Genomic DNA, 16,195 nt, shown 5'->3' on the forward strand with positions numbered 1-16,195 from the left:
ACTCATTCTAAGTGTTACTGGGAATGGATGGCTTAGTGAATTAAATAAATAATCCACTCATCTAGTATTTATTTTGGTTTACTATATACAAGGCATATGAATGATTACAGTGTTGTGCTTAATAGGCAGGACTAAAATGAGAATGGCTTGGGTTTGAATTTGAATTCTATCCACAGCTGGGAGACCTCACTTAAAGTATTTAACCTCTCATTTTTCTCTTCAGTAAAATAGAAATAATAGTGCTCTATAGGGTTGTGGAGATTAAATAAGATAGTAAGCACACTGAGCATGGTGTTTGATATGATAAACATGAATTAAATGGTGGTATATACAGTATATACATATAAAATGTATTATATATACACTCATAGAATGTACATATATAATATGTACACAGTGTGCATGCACACACACACACATGCACACATATAAAACCTCCTTACTCTTAAGGAGTTTAAACACTTCAAATAGGAGGGAAAGGTACTCAAATAAACTATAAAATAATACTATATTTTTCCCAGGTTATGTATTAGCATTTGAAACAGGGAAATTCTAGAGGCATTAATCAAAGACAGTTATTCCCAGGAAGATTAATTTTTTTGAAGGGGAAAGTAGGGCCAATGAATGGAAGTTGCTAGGAGGTAATTTTTGTCCTAGCATAAAAGTGAAGTTTTTAAGAGAGTATCTTGGGGGTAGTAAGATCCTCATGTCCTGGAAGGTGACTAAGTAGAGACTGGCTGATTTGTTTGTAGAGAAGCTTCTTGTATCTATTAGAAGGCTGCAGAGGGGATGCTGGGCTCGTAAGGGACATTTTGCAAGGGCTCTCTTTTTCCCACTTCTGTTCCCAAAAGCCCTTGCCTTCTATTTGGGTGGCTTCCTCCTTTGTAGGACCTGGAACCCTGCAGTGCCAGTGGCGGCTGTCAGAGCAGGTACCTGCTGCAGGTGACCTGGCATCTTATCTCCCTTGCCCTCATCTCTTCCCTGCCTTTTCCGGCTTACCTCCTAAAGTAAAAATAACCCCGGGCGCCTGGGTGGCTCAGTCGTTAAGCGTCTGCCTTCGGCTCAGGTCATGATCCCAGCGTCCTGGGATCGAGTCCCACATCAGGCTCCCTGCTCGGCAGGAAGCCTGCTTCTCCCTCTCCCACTCCCGCTGCTTGTGTTCCTGCTCTCGCTATCTCTCTCTCTCTGTCAAATAAATAAATAAAATCTTAAAAAAAAAAAAAATCTAAAGTAAAAATAACCCAGGGCGAAACATTAACTGTGAAACCATAAATACACGTGAAGCTCAGGTGACTTCCATCAGGCTGGACTCTCATTGCGCTGTTATCAGGTGCTGCCTTACTTCCCTATGGGTGGGGAGGGTGGAGTGGCTGGAGGGGGGCGGGCAGTACTCCTTCCACCCTGGCAGAGTATAGAGGATGCATCCAGGGCCCAAGGATCAGGTGAGGCCTGTTTAAATCTGATCCTTGGGGCTTGGGGAGAGAACACAGCGGGCATTTTTCAGCACCAACAGATGATGTGCCCTCACTTATATGATCAGGAACTTGCCTAGCTTGATGCCCTGATGTACACGTACATATGTATAGTGATTTTATAGACAGCTACATAGTGCTGAAAAACACATCTACCACTCATGCACTGTGTGTGTTCCCCTTCGTTCTGTGTCTTATTCATGTCCAGGAACTTGCACAATGCCTGCAGCATCAATACATCTTTGTTGAACCGATTGGCGACCGGTGAGTGAGCAAATATTTGTGCCCAGTGACATACTCATCTGCACATATACACATTTTTCAGGAGGGTACCTGCAGATACACGTGGTTGTTCACATTATATCAGCACTACACACACACACACACACACACACACACTCAAACTAAACACAATAGCTTAAACATACCTTCCATACACACCTGCACCTAATAGTCATTTGCATATTAATTTGTGCATATATTTACAGGTTTCTGAATGACCCTGCTGAACAGCAAAGGTGGCTATGATGAGAGAATATGGTTCTACAGATGGGGGACGGGGCAAAGATGATATTCTGGCTGGGAAGCCCATCTCCAAGTTGTGTATTGGGTTGATTGCTCACACTAAAAGCTTTCACCCGCCTCTTCTCTGCTGGAACACAGCAGGAGGAGGGAAAGGGCTGAGTGGAGCATACTAGAGCAGGTAGGACCAAGTTCAGTGTCTCCTAGCTCCTTGTAATCTCTTCAAGAAACTATATTGATCTGACTGGGAACTGCACTGGGCTGTTTTTCCCCTAGAGAATGATGATAAATGATGAGAGAAAAACAGCCGTAGATTTACAGATGTGGAGCCCCCAAGCAGGCTGGAGCCAGCATGAAGGTATTTATAAAATGTATGCATGTTCATGTGTTATGGAGGTGGCAATAGGCTGCAGTTTCTTAAAAAGAGGGGGAGGCTATGATTTTACTGTGTGCTGCTCACCCGAAAGCCCAGGTATGGAGGGCAAGACCTCTGGTGTGTGGTTCGGGCTCTATCACAACTTGCCAGCTAGCCTTGGGAGATTGCTTCATCTCCATGTTGAGTTCTTTACACTCCACTTTAGTGGTCACCTGCCTCACAGGGTTCTTGTGAGGATCCAAGGAGCTAAGAGAGCTTACAGGTGCTTTGAAGAGCTAAAAACATTTCTTACTGGTCAGGGCTTATTTATGAGCTTGGTGAAAAGCATTTCAAGTGTTTCAGCATCCTCAATCAATTAACCTGTGCATTCATGAATTTTAGCATTGATCTAGACCTAAGAGGCCATTGGATCTAATCTTTCACTCAGTGCTGGAATCCCCTGTATAAAATCTTAGATAAGCCTAATTTCTACTCCTAAGGGGAGTCGCCAAGTAGGACGAAGTACCCATAGGAGAGGTCACTAAAACCCCTGACAGTCGGTGCTAAGTGCCTTATACTAGGATATAATATAGTATAGTGAGGTAGTCAGAGGAGGCTGTTGTAATGGGGCCTTGGGGAATCCGAAAAGGTCTCATGGATGAAGTGAGAATTGGCAGAATTTAGTCACGGGGAAAGGGAAGTTGGGAGAGGGGAATGGAGCACTCTGGGTAGAGGGTCAGGGGATGGTACATGGGCCATGGAGACTAGAGAGGGACAATGCCTTACCAGAGTTACTAATGGTAAAGATTAAAAGGCAAAACAGGAGTAACCAGGTTAATTTTTGAGTCCTTTCTGGAACTGACCCAGTTCAATGGTTAATCATTTGACCCTTTAGGAATTACCTGGACCCTGTCCCAGGCATACATACACACAACTGGATGATCCAGTGTGGCCCGGAGCAGAGCTGAGTGGAAATTTGGAAGTCACCCTGTCCAAGCCTGACTTCTTTCCTGGGGCAAAACTGAGGCCAGGAGAGGACAAAGAGAGGGACTGAGATTTCCCAGCGAGTCAGTGGCAGAGCAGGGATTTGAATTTAGATCTCGGAGTCTAAATCATCATCACCTGGATCTGAAAAGTGGGTTGGGTTTGGGAGGCTTTTGCCTAGTGTTGGTTAGCCTGCAAGTTTGGATCCTGCTTTGTAAGTGTAGCTGCATGTATTTGTTAATTGTTTCTGGGTGCAGAGCTCAAGATTGCACATTGGCTAGGCCCCTGCAAGTAACTGAGGTAGGCTGTTTCCTGTGCCTGGGGATTTCAGGGGTGACCAGAAGGCTCTCCGTGTTCCTACCTGGTTAACTGATAGTTAACATTCCACTGGTAGACCTTTATGTCTACAGCTCTAGGCTTTGATCTTTTTTGAAAGGCTGTTCTGCTCTGGGAGGAAGAACATACACAGTAATCTGTGACAATAGCTCAGTGTAAATGGTGCGAGCAGATCCCTTCCTGAGAGCCAATATCGGTGGGGAAAGAAACCGTGAAGGTATTCAGAGCTACATAAAGATAAGGGCAGCCTGGGAGACTCAGCCCTCACAATCTAGTAGAGGTTAGGAGCTCTGTTTTAGAATCAGGCAGGTTTTTTAAAAAATAAAAAAAGCTTTAAATTAAGGTTTCCCCTCATTACAGAAGAATCAGAAAACATGGAGGGCGATAACAGAAGACATAAACTCCAGTCTCTTTCACACCTTCTCCCTTAGGTGACCATCATTAATACCTAGGTATATGTCCCTCCATTCCTGTCTTTATGCATCTTCTGGGTGCATGTGGGAGTGTATATATGTGGATATTATTTACAGTTGACCCTTGAATGATGCCAGGGTTAGGGGCACCAAACCCCTGCACAGTTGAAAGTCCATGTATAACGTTTGACTCCCCCCAAACTTAACTACTGATAACCTACTGTTGACCAGAAGCCTTACTGATAACATAGACAGTCAACTAGCACATATTTTTTATGTTATATGTATTATATACTGTATTCTTACAATGAAGTAAGCTAGATAAAAGAAAATCTTATTAAGAAAATCATAAGGAAGAGATAATACATTTATAATACTGTACTGTATTAATTGAAAAAAACTATGTGTAAGTAGATGCACACAGTTCAAACCTGTGTTGTTCAAGGGTCAGCTGTATATGTATACGATATGCATATAAATAGGAAATAATATGTACTTGCCTAGATTTCACTCTGGTCTGGGAAGTACATGCCTATGGGCGTCTCAAAACAGATGCCTTTGTGCTTAACCATGATGCCGGTTTGTTCTAATATCCTCTCCTTGTCACTCTTCATTATCCTCTAGCGGAAGGGGTTGGCAAACTTTTTCTGTCGAAGGTCAGAGAGTAAATATCTTGTTTTGTGGGCCGTATGGTCTCTGTCACAAGTACTTGACTCTACTGTGGCAGCATAAAGCATAAAAGCAGTCATGGGCAATGTGTAAATGAATGGGTGTGGCTGTGTTCCAATAATACTTTATTTAGAGACACTGAAATTTGCCTTTCATATAATTCTCACATGTTACAAAATTCTCTTCTTTTAACTTTTTAACCACTTAAAAATGTAGAAGCCATTCTTAGCTTGTGGGCCATACCAAACAGGTGATGGGAGGAATTTAGTCCATGGGCCTCTAGAATAGTTGTATCGAATAGAACTTTTTGCTCTGATGGAAATGTTCTATGTTAATACAGTAGCCATGAACCACATGTGCTGAGCACTTGAAATGTGACCGTGCAACTGAGGAACTGAATTTTCACTTTTATTTAGTTTAACTATTTTAAATTTAAATAGCTATATGTGGCTTATGACTTTTGTTGGACAAGGTATTATTTTCTGAGGGCTGCTACAACAAATTACCACAAACTGGGTGGCTTAAAACAACAGGAATTTATTCCCTCACAGTTCTGGAGAATAGAAGTCTAAAGTCAGCGTGTTAGCAGAGTCATACTGCTTCTGAAGGTTCTAGAGAAAAATCCTTTCTTGCTTCTCTGCTAGCTTCTGGTGACTCCTGGTAATCCTTGGCATTCCTTGGCTTGTAGATGCATCTCCCCCTCTGTTGTCACATAGTGTTCTCCCTATATATTTATGTCTCTGCTTCTCTGTTTATAATGATACTAGTCATTGGACTTAAGGTCCACCCTAATCCAATATGACCTAAACTAATTACATCTGCAAAGACTCTATTTCCAAATAAGGTCATATTCTGAGGTTTTGGGTGGTCGTGAATTTTCAGGGAACACTAAACAACCCAGCATAGATAGAGTAGCTCTAAAGAGTGGTTCTCAAATGTAGTGTGCATCAGAATCACCTGGAGGGCTTTATTGGGACACAAATTACTGGGTCCCATTCCCGGAGTTTCTGACTGGTAGGTCTTACCTGTCTAACAAATCTCAGGTGATGCTGACCTTCTTTTCCAGGGATCACACTTTGAGAACCACTGCTCTAGAAGACTTCTGTTAGTTTTCTTTTCTTTTCTTTTTTTAATTTTAAAGATTTTATTTATTTATTTGACAGAAAGAGAGAGAGGGAGGGAGCAAGCACAAGCAGGGGGAATGGCAGGCAGGGGAGAAGCAGACTCTGTGCTGAGCAGGGAGCCTGATGTGGGGCTCGATCCCAGCACCTGGGATCATGACCTGAGCCGAAGACAGCCGCTTAACTGACTGAGCCACCCAGGCACCCTTCTGTTAGTTTTCTATGGCTGCCATACAAAGTACCACAAACTGGGTGTCTTTTTTTTTTTTTTTAAAGATTTTATTTATTTATTTGACAGAGAGAGAGAGAGAGAGAGAGATAGCAAGAGCAGGAACACAAGCAGCGGGAGTGGGAGAGGGAGAAGCAGGCTTCCTGCCGAGCAGGGAGCCCGATGTGGGACTCGATCCCAGGATGCTGGGATCATGACCGGAGCCGAAGGCAGACGCTTAATGACTGAGCCACCCAGGTGCCCCAAACTGGGTGTCTTAAAAAAAAGAAATTTATTATCTCATAGTTCTGGAGGCTAGAAGTCTGAAATCAAGGTGTCAGCAGGGTTGCTTCTTTCTGAGAGTTCTGTAGAAAGGATCTGCTCCAGGTCTCTCTCCTTGGCTTATAGATGGCTGTCTTCATGTTCTCATGGCATTCTCCTTATATATGTCTCTCTATGTCCAAACTCCTCCTTTTTATAAGGACATGAGTCATATTGGATTAGGGCCCACTCTAATGGCTTCATTTTAACTTGATTACTTCTTTAAAGAGCCTATCTCCAAATAAGATAACATTCTGAGCTACTGGATGTTAGGACTTCAACATATGAATTTTGGAGAGGACGAAATTCAACCCAGAGCAAAGCTTGACTGTGTATTTGTCAAGAGCCAAGGGGTATCTTCTTGGTGGCCCTGTGTACAAGAAGACCTTGCTTCTCTTGTCTTCGAACTTTTGATAGAAGCTGCCCTAGATGGGAGTTTCCAGAACTAGCAGGCAGGAGTTTTGGCTTCCAGTTCTGCTGTGTTGACATCTGACTGAGGGATCTTGGATAAATCACTATCTTGAGACCTTAGTATCTCCCTGGTGTTTGGTGATTTCTGGCAATCTATGATTCCCAGGTGGCAAGACAAGGTTAGTTTTTGGTTAGGTCTCAGCTTCTATGCTGTCTTGTAGACCTTTGATTTGTGCTAATGAGATCAAGGTTGGGAATCTGATTTTTGAGGGACTCATTGATTTTTTTCTGTGCTTTATCAATTTTTCATTAATTAATTAGTTAACTAATTAATCTATCAAACACTTCTTGAACATCTGTTGTGTACTATGCATTGTGTTCAATGGGACAGGATCCCAGACTTTCTGAACTCAGTCTGGTGGGGAGATAAATATATAACCATATAATCAGAAACACATTTGATGTGTACTGTAGCTGTGTCGTAAACGTCATGAGCTGTGGGTCCTTAGGAGAGCGAGTTGGATGATTCTGCCTGGTGTCAGGGAAGGCTTTAGCAAGGAAATGAACTGTATCTTAAAGGTTGAATAGTAGTTCTACAAGGAGAGAGGGCCAGAAGAGGAGTCTAAGTAGAGGGAACAGCTTGTGCTGTTCCTGGTTGTATGAAAGAGTAATTTGATATGGTGGTGCTCTGAGACTTGTGGATGACTAGTGGGAGACAAGGCTGAAAATGTAGCTTCAGGCCACACCATGAAGGATGTTATTTGCCAGGCCAAGTAGCTTAGACTTCATCCTGAGACAAAGGAGGAACCATGAAAGGTTTTACACTGGGGAAGTTATATGTTTGCATGTTTGTTTTAGGGATCTCTCTGACAGCAGCCTGTCAGAGGTACTGGTGCTGGAGGTGAAGAGGCTGGAAGCAGGGTAAACAGTTGGGGGCTAGTCCGACAGCTCGGGCCAGTGATGATGAGGACTGAACCAAGTTAGGGGTCATGGTGATAGAGAGAGGACAAATTCAGGAGCTATTTAACAGATCTTTAGTTTGGGCCACTGGGTGTTTGGTTGTTCAGTGGCTGGTCAGGGAAGAGGAGGGGAGTTTGGCTGGATAAAGTAATGACTTCTGTTTTAGATGTATTGCATTAGGGCACCTGGGGACCACCCAGGCAGGTCTGCGCAGTCAGCTTGTGAACTATAGGTCTGGAGCTCCAGAGAGGGGCAGGGACCATCTCATGTCATCTCTTCCTGCTCATTCCTCCAACCACAGTGCTCTTCTGTCACTTCTTAGATCGTGCTAACCAAACTCATTCCCACCTTCCCACCTTCATTTCACTCTTCCTTTGGTTTTCTGCATGGCTGGCTCCTCTCATTCTTCGGTTCCTCATTCTCAGCTGGCTCCTCAACTCCACGAAGACAGGGACCTCAAGTGTTCTGTTCAGTTCCATATCCGCAGGGCCAAGCACAGAGCCTGGCACACAGTAGCTGCTCAATGAATGTTTGTTGAATGAATAAGTGAACCATAGCTAAAGTCAGGGAATGAAACAGGGGGAAAGGATGCACATTAATATTAAAGGAATCATAGAGGAATCTGAAGGCAGAGCAATTCCCTCTACAGTTGGAGGGGACAATGGAATCCTTTCTGTGTTATTATTTTTGTTGATGACAAAAATATTAAAAATAACAATGTCAGAATACTTGGGTTCAAATTCTTCTCTTACTAGTTATATGACCCTGGGACATTGCTTCAGTTTCCTCATCTGTAAGATAGGGATAATAAAAGTACCTACCTTTCTGGGTTGTTGTGAGGATTAAATGAGATGATCCCTATGTAGACAGGCACAGAGTAAGTGTTCAATAAATAGTAGCTGTTATTATTAAGTGGACATTACCTTATATTAGGCACTAAGCTCAAGACTTTCAATGCAAGTTCTTAATGAATTTCTCTAATAACCTGGTGAAATAGGAATCTTAATTTTAAAAAATAGTTTCCATATTTGAAGAAATGGAGGCTCAGAAAGGGGAAATCACTGAATCACACATTTACTAGCTGGGTGGTGGAGGCACTGGGATTTAAGCCCAGGTTTATTTTACTTTAATGCAGGTGCATTAACCATTATGCCATACCATATAGGGTGACCCTGGAATTCTGGTGTGGTCAAGGGAGCTGGCTGCAGAGGCTGATCAGAACTCAGGGGTTCTGCCTCCTAGATGTTAGCTATCTTGTGCCTGTAGAGGGCCTCTGTAGAAGGGCAATAGAAAGATGATCTCAACACGAGGGACACCCTAAGATCAGTCTTCCTACCTCTGACTGGGAAGGCTGGGCAGGGGACTTGGGATACCTTGTGGCATTTACAGCCCTACCGACCTAGAGATCAGAATTTTATAACTAGTCATCACATTTCTCTCCCATATCTAAACCTTTGGTTTGGATGAGAGACTTCAATTAAAACACAGTCTTTCCCTTTGATGAATCAAATTATCTTCCTACTCATTAACCTTGCTTGATATCATGATAAGTAAGAGGAAATGACTTTTGTATTAGTTGATTGACAACATAGTCTTTTAAGGAAACAGTGTTTTATATATACACAGATACACATGTATATACTGCTCAGCTGTAAACAGGTGCCTCTCAGGACATGTTTCCATATATTCCTGGGAACACAGCCTTCCAAGGAACTTGCTGCATGTGCAAGGGCTCTTATCTAGCCAATTGTGCACACATAGCAAAAAAGAAAACAACCACACAGACACATACAAACCCACAGATGACTCTTAAGTTTGGAAGGACAGTGATTAAGTAGAAAAATAATAAGAATATTAATTTCCATTCATTCTGAGTGCTCACTGAGTGCTGGGGATTGGGTTAAGCATTTTACATATACTGTCTCACCTAATCTTCACAAGGGCATGATCAAGGAGGCTGACCATAGCTATCAGCATCCCCTTGTTTTCCACAAGGAGTCTGAGGCTCTGGAAAAGTTTAGATGCCCCAGGGGTTTGTATGCACAACAAAATTTGGAAGCCTTGTGGTATGGGTTGCTTGAGGTCAGAAAACTAGTAAATCGTAGAAGCAAATCCTGAACACAACTGTGTTCTGACTACAAAATCTTTGTTCTTAACCACTAAGATCTTATCTGTCTGTATTTCCATGACAGGGACAGAGAGAAGAAACATGGCTTTAATTTTTACTGCATAGCAGCATGAGACATCTTCCATAACCATCATCTTCAGCTTAGAAGGAGCTGCTATTAAAAAAATTGTAGTAAAATATACAGAATGTACAATTTACCTATTAAATCATTTCTTAAATGATTATTTATTTATTTATTTATTTATGGGAGAGAGAGAGAGAAGAGAGCACAGCATGGAGGGGTGGAGAGAGAGGGAGAGAGTCCTACCAGACTCTGTGCTGAACATGGAGCCTGATGCAGAGCTGGATCTCATAACCCTGAGATCACAACCCAAGGTGAAACCAAGAGTCCGACGCTTAACCAAATGCATTACTCAGGTGCCCTGTATTAAATCATTTTTAAGAGTGTAATTTAATGGTATTCAAGACAGTCATGAAGTTGTGCAACCATCACCATTATGTTTCCGCAACTTTTTCATCATCCCAGACAGAGACTCTACATCCACTAAACAAACTCCCTGTTACTCCTCCTCCCTAATCCCTTGGTAACCCACTATTCTACTTTCTTTCCTTACAAAGTTGCTTATTCTAGGTACTTCACATAATGTTGAATGTTTTCAAGATTCATTTATATGGTAGCGTATATCAGAATTAGAAGGAAGAGCTTTAAGATAAATCAAAAGCCAGAAAGATGTCTTCTTTTACTGGGCAAAGAGTTCACATAGAGATGCCTTTTTTTTTTTTTTTAAGATTTTATTTATTTATTTGACAGAGAGATACACAGTGAGAGAGGGAACACAAGCAGGGGGAGTGGGAGAGGGAGAAGCAGGCTTCCTGCCGAGCAGGGAGCCCGACTCGGCGCTCGATCCCAGGACCCTGGGATCATGACCTGAGCCGAAGGCAGACGCTTAACGACTGAGCCACCCAGGCGCCCCTAGAGATGCCTTCTTTTACATAGAATTCACATAAAGTGATGCTATAGTTCACATAGAGTGATGCTATAGTCAGAAAATCAAACAGATTCAGTGTGGGTTTGGACACAGCCTGGCTGAGCATTCCTGAACTGGTTAGGAAAGAGGGATTCAGGAGGTTTGGGGAAGGTGTTCTTGAATAAGGATGATCCCAAGATGGACACCCAGGCTTTCCCCTGGATCTCTGGCTTGAGGACTTTGCCCCAAACAGTCTCTGCGTTGCTCCTTGCTTCAAATCTGGTAGGCTTCTCTTATGAATTGGGAGGGTCTGGTCAAGAATTTGACTCTTGCCTGAGGTTGCCTGAAGTTACAAAGAAGTCAGTGTGATGTAGTGAAAACAGCAATAGAAGAGGAGGGCTTCCAACTGGCTCCCTCATTCCTCACTGTGTGATCTCTGACATTTCCTGTCATTGAGCTCTGGTTTCCATCTGCAGAGGACACTGCCAGAGGGACTGTTGTTGTGAGGATCAAGATGAAATTGGAGATGTGAAAGGAGTTTTTCTGCACACGTGTAGATTATTGTGTTTCTGTAGGGACCAAGTCTGCTGACCAAATAGATGGCTTTTTCTCTGATATCCCCAGTTCTATTCACTGAGGGCACCCAGTCTCAGGCCCCAGGCTCCAAATTTTCCTAGAAAACATATGGGATGATAGGTTGTCCCTCTTGCCTCAGACTTGTTTGTGGACTGGAGGAGGGGAGAGACTTAGGGGAGGAGGTGGTGAGTTATTTTCTCCTCTCCTTTTTACAAACCACCCAGCAGTTTGGGGGAAGATGGTTCAGGTGAGAAGCAAGGAAATTGAACCAAGGAAAAACTGAGCTTTAGTGTCTTCATCTGTAAAATGGGTAGGAATGTTTTTGTCATGGCGTGTGTGTGTGTATGTGTGAAAATTAATGAGGCGATGAATATAGAGTGCCCTGTAAGAGAAAAAGGCACCAACTTAAGTGATTATTATGATCTTGCTGATTGGCTTAGCGAAGGGGCTGGAGGTTGTGTGTGTGCAGAACCTGAGCAAGTAGGTCAGCTGGAGGCACTAGCTTGGAAGTTCTCAGGGGCAGGGAGTACACTGTCTTGCCCTCAGCTTCTAGCACAGTGCCTGGAACATGGAAGACCCTCAAGAAATATTTATTGAATCAAAGAATGAGCTAAGCCAGAGTTGAAAAATTATAAAGTCAAGCCAAGTTTCCTTTTATTTATTTATTTTTTCTGATTCCTTTCTCCACTTGTGTGATGCCACCTTTTCTTTCCCTCCTCTGTTCCTCCAGGAAAACAGTCTTAGGGCAGGACCTAATGAGAAACAGTGTGGAACAGTAGAAAGAGCCCTGGACCAGGAATCAGGAGACCAGGGTTTCATCCTGGCTTTGACACTGGGTGATGATGGGCCAGTCTCTTCAGCATGGGCTCATGTTCCTCATTAGTATTGTAAGAAGTTTGGCTTGGCTAATATTTAGGTTTTGTTCCAGTTTTAGTGTTTCAGATTGGACGCTATACTCACACTAAGGTGAGTGTTATTCTTCCAAGAGTATTTGCATTTAAAAACAGAACAGAACCTTACACCAGACAAAGGAAGGGCTGATGGTGGAATGGTAGGCTACCTTTTGTGGCTGGGAGAGGTATTTCTCTGTCATCGCCCCACCTAGGAAAGTACAGATAAGCTGGGTCCTGAACCCAGCCCCTGAAACTTGCCAGCTCCTAAGTTCAGCCCTGACTCATACTCAAGGAAGTGGTAGAGGACACGGTGGAGCAATCTTTGAGAGCAAGGCCTTTGCTTGATTGGTCTGAATCCCTGTGAGCAGCTGCTGTGAATGTGCCTGGATTCTTGGACATTCCCTGGGACTTCACTAGGGATTAGTAGGCCTGATGGGTAAGAGGAAAGGGTTGCAAGGAAAGAATTGGTCATTGGAGAGCAGGAGGACTGGATTTAGTCCTGAGTCTGTTGGTTGTTTTGATAGTTGTGTGACTTGAGCAAAGTCCCTTCTCTCTGAGCGTTAGTTTCCTTATATATAACATAGGGGAGTTGAACCCTCTGGTCTCTTCCATGCTTTGGCCATGCGGACCTTCCAATTCCCCAGATGCACCATAATCTCTCTCTGTGGGCATTTGCTCACCTGGAACACTCCCTTACCCCATTTCCTACACCACTTACCTAGCTCTGTCCTTCAGGGCATGATTTTCAGGGTCCAGGCTTCCTCAATGTGTGACAGTTGCAAGCAGAACACAATATAACGTGGTGAGGACTGTGGAAAACTGGAGAGTACATGTCCCATTGAAGCTATTAGGTACTTTTAAAACATGGTGCTAGTTAAAAAAATTGTCTGTGGTTGAATTTGTCCCAGGCACCATGAATTTGCAACCTCTGGCCTATAGATATACAAAGCCTCTTCCCAAGGCTCTCCTGGCATCCCACATTCTCCTTTCATAACACTTATCATTTTATGGTAATTATTTGTTTACTATAGCCTTTCTTTTTTTTTTTTTTTAAGGTTATTTATTTATTTATTTGAGAGAGGGAGAGCATGAGCAGGGCAAGGGGCAGAGGGAGAGGGAGAAGCAGACTCCCCCTGAGCAGGAGGCCTGACGTGGGGCTCAATCCCAGGACCCTGAGATCATGACCTGAGCCGAAGGCAGATGCTTAACCGACTGACCCACCCAGGCGCCCTTACTACAGCCTTTCCTACTAGGCTGTGAACTCCATTTGAGCAGATAGCTAACTGTTTTACCCTCAACAGTATCCCTAGCCTCGGCACAGAACTGGCACATAGTAGGTGTTCAATAGATATCTGTAGGTGTTCAATAAATATCTGTAAAATCAGCAAATGAATTTATTAAGTGGAGACTTAATAAGTAATTGTTGGGTGGATTATTATTTTTTTAAAAGATTTTTATTTATTTATTTGACACAGAGAGAGAGAGAGAGCACAAGCAGGAGGAGCAGCAGGCAGACAGAAAGGGAGAAGCAGACTCCCCGCTGAGCAGGAAGCCTGATGTGGGGCTCAATCCCTAGGACCCTGAGATCATGGCTGGAGCTGAAAGCAGACACCTAACGACTGAGCCACCCAGGCGCCCTGTTGGGTGGATTATTATAAGGGTCTTTCAGTGATGCTGTTTGATTTCATTTTATTCCATTCTCTGGCCCTGAATAAACTGCAGCACCAGCCTCCCAGCTAATGATTTAAACTCTTTAGGTTCCAGCTTACCCAGTTTGTCTGGTCAAGCCCCTAACACTTTTTGAACAATGTCCTTCATTTCCTTCAGTGGTGTTTAGGTTGGGGAAGGCAACTAGCAACTCTGGAATCATTAGCTTGCTTGTTCATCCAGAGAAGTCAACAGAAATACTCATACTATCTCACACTTACATAGTTTTAGATGTTTCAAGACCCTTAGGCCCCATCTAAGGGGCCTTCTTTTTGTGAAGTAGGCTTAGAAGGCATAAATTATCCTCATTTTATAATGAGAAAAATTGAGATTCAGAGAAGTTAGAGCTGCATAGAGATCTATAGCAATAGAACCTTACCTAGAATAGGTGTATTGTTATTCCTCCCTCCCATACTTGAGACAGATGTAAATCATTAGTGGCCTTCTTTCCGCTGAACTCAAACTCTGCCTCAGAATCCTACTTAACACAACATTCTAGTCAGCCATCATGTAGTTGAAGTTGACACTTGAGACTATTGGCCATCTGTAGCTGGTAATCCTTGCTTCTGCAATCAGGCAGTTATTTATAGAAAAAAGGTTAATTTATTTTTTCAAGAGGGTCTGAAGTTCATAGATAATCAATACCAGCTCCCTCTACCATGAAAGGACATCATTGGTATTATGCTATTCTTTCTGTCTGTCCCCATTTCAATAGTCTTTCAGGCTTTCTGATCTTGGCTGTCCTGATCTTGCCAGAAGTATGTTAGGAAGAAGGAAGGTCTCCAAGTACTTCAAGGAAGCCCCAGAACACGGTCTCCTGACTCCCGGTCATGTCTGTTCTTTTTATTCTAGTTCTTAGCTTCTGCTGACTCCCCCATTTAGTGAGTCCTGACCCAGACAAGGCATAGCTCCACTGATCGGCAGGGGGGTGGGGGGTGGTGGGGGGGGGTGGGGGGTGGTGGGGGGTGGAAACCATCTCAGTGCAATGCTGGATATCACCACGAGGTGACGCTGTAGCTTCCCTTGCTTTTAGTTTCTACCTTGATGGAAAATGTCTACATTTGTCCAATACACAACAAATAGAACTGTGACTAATGTAGGGCTTCACGAATTAAATAGATGATTTAATTGTTCTATTTCAAGTCTGTCAGGTTTCAGATGGCTACAAATATTTTTGTTTCCTTGCTGTGCTTTTAAGATAATGGCAGTGTCTTACACTACAAAGCATGGGGGCTCTAAACCCTAACCCCAACCTTATACATATAGACTTCCCAGAGCTTTCTGCCATATCCTAGGTTTCTTTCAATAAATTCTCTGAAAAAGAGGCAAAATGGAGGCAATAATCTAGTCTTTCCTTCCTCTTGCAATACTCTAGGAGCCTTAGGCCCCTTAGATGACACTGCTTTCATTCTATCCTTTTATTGGCTGAGTAAGTGATTTGTATATGCAAGATACTATCATATATACAGTGAAGCCATGAAAAAGCAGAGCTTGGCCTTCAAGTTGTTCATAAAGCCTGGAGAGCTTTCCAGCAAAATAAATAAATACATAAATAAACATTACCCTCACCTACCGGAAGAACCCTATCACCCTCTCCCCTCCCACTCATCCACCTCAGCTGCTTGGGCTGATCTGCGTCTGGTCTCCTTTACTGTTTACATCTCTATGCCTTTGCTCACGTTCTCCCTTATCCTATCTCAGGCTATGGAATTCTACCCATTCTTCAAGATCAGGCTCTGAGTTGTCCCCTCCATGAAGTCTTCCTGGAGCTTCCAAGGCTCACAAATCTCTTTCGTCATAGCTCTTTGCTTGTTCTGATATTATCACACTCTCTCTTTGTCTTATACTTATTTGTGTATGTGCTCTTTGGTTCAGATCTCTTTGTCCTTTTAAAAAATAATTAAATTGTATATCTTTAGCTAAAGCTCTGCCCTTCAGCCTTTCTTCCTGCTTCTCCAGAGGTAACTATTTTGAAGTTTTCATTTATTATTCCTGTGTTTATTTATTTTTTAAAAAGACTTTATTTATTTATTTGAGAGAGAGAAAGAGTGAGAGAGAACATGAGTTGGGGGAGGAGCAGAAGGAAAGGGAGAGGGAGAAGCAGACTCCCTCCTGAGTGTGGAGCCCAATAAGATACCACTTTACACCAGT

Source organism: Mirounga angustirostris, unplaced genomic scaffold, assembly GCF_029215605.1.
Source record: "Mirounga angustirostris isolate CCGP_5_RB_7025 unplaced genomic scaffold, mMirAng1.0.hap1 SCAF_14, whole genome shotgun sequence".
NCBI classification, from domain to species: Eukaryota; Metazoa; Chordata; class Mammalia; order Carnivora; family Phocidae; genus Mirounga; species Mirounga angustirostris.